The following is a 1,741-nucleotide window of genomic DNA, read 5'->3' on the forward strand; positions in this document are numbered from 1 at the left end:
GCATTTTGTGTTTGTTATTTTATTTTAGCTCATATTTGTGGGAGCGGACACCATAATCTTTTCAATGCTTTGACCCTGGAAAGGATATTACATTATATTTAATTTCTAGTCACTTCTCATCCCCTTCCAAACAACCTGCCAGAAAGACCTAACAGCCCTCCACTCAACTCTCAACCCATGTTCATCACTCTGTTTTGCGGGCTGTGATCATTGGGAAGCTTCTGGAATTGGAAAATCATATCACAGCTATGGAAATGATGGTACTGTTACAATGTGCTCACACATGCCAGGCTCAGAGGTTGAAGGCTTTGTATGCATTGTTCACTTAATCCCTATGACAGCCCTACTCTGGCAATTTGCACAGGAGAACTTCAAGGCTCAGAGAGATAAAGTGACTTGTTTAAGGTCACATCGTAAATGAGGGTTAGAAGCGAAATATAAACCTCATTCTGTAGCACTGGTCCTTGAACATTCCTCATGCTGCTTTGTGGAGGCTAGAACCAGAGAGGGCAAAGAGATGATCTCATTCTGAGTCTTCACTTTGTGGAATTGTATGATCTCATCTACTTCCAAATCTATATTGCCAAATTCTCTGCTCAAGTTAATTTCATGTATACATATAATATATGTGAGTATAAATTTAATAGGAAAGAAATTTTCTCTCGAAAGACCCAGTAGAACAATGAAATGCCTGTCAGGAAATTCATTCTTGCAAAAGCAATACAGCGTTCTTAAATTATTGATTATATCTTGCTATGTGACATTTGCATAGTTCCTGACCATTCATTAAGCAACTATTTATTTAGCACCTACTATGTACCATGCACTGTTCTAAGTATGAGGATATAGGAATGAGCAAGAGTCTTGGAGAATAAGTGTCTAGATAGACAAGGAAATAAATCCATAAACCAAATAAGTTGATAAGGTGGATAAAGGAAGCAAACAGGGCAGCATGAGAATTGTTTTAAGGAGGATGTGGCGCTGCGCTTGAGAAGCTGTCTCTTAGATTTGCGAACATGGAGGCCACTGGTGACCTTGAAAAGAAGAATTTCAGGGGAAAGGTTGTTAGGCAGTGTGATGGAGACCAAAACTAGACTAGTAGGTTGGGGAAAGCATGTGAGAGGTTGAGTGTAGACAACCCTTCCATGAAGTTTTGTTATGAAGGTTAGCAGAGAAAGGGGGCAGAAGCTGGAAGGGCATTTTTGGGTCAAAGGAAGGTATGCTGGTCAATCTCCCATCTAAGATCTGTTCTCTGCTCATTTGTGTTCCACTCTGAGCCCTGGGAGGGTGACCCTTTTGTACTGCATCACCTGGATTCTCCTGCTAGAATACTCCCAAATGGGCTCTGCCGAAGAGAGGCAAAAGCAGGAGAGCCACAGGCTGAAAGAAAGAGAGGTTGGGTGTTCTTCCTTCTCCCTTCCTCACTGCTGCTTCTGCACCATGTCTTAAGCAGGAGCTGTGTCCCCTGTGCCTACAAGTCCTTCTGGGCTGCCCCCTTCTCCTGGTTCACAGACACTATTTCTTCCCCTGTCTTTTTCTGCACTAGGAGTTACCACTCCTACCCAGCATGCCTTGTCTCTGGGCGCCCACATCCTTCTTTGTTTCCTCTACTTGGAAGTCTTTCCTTGCTTGAGGTCAGTTGAAACATCTGAATGAATTGTTTCCTGCCAGGACCCTAACTGATACAGAGGTCTCCATCCCTGCCCTCCATCTTCTTCCTCCCTCTCTTCCTCCCTCTCTT

The sequence above is a fragment of the Pteropus medius genome, unplaced genomic scaffold, assembly GCF_902729225.1.
Source record: "Pteropus medius unplaced genomic scaffold, Ma_sr-lr_union100, whole genome shotgun sequence".
Lineage (NCBI taxonomy): Eukaryota > Metazoa > Chordata > Mammalia > Chiroptera > Pteropodidae > Pteropus > Pteropus medius.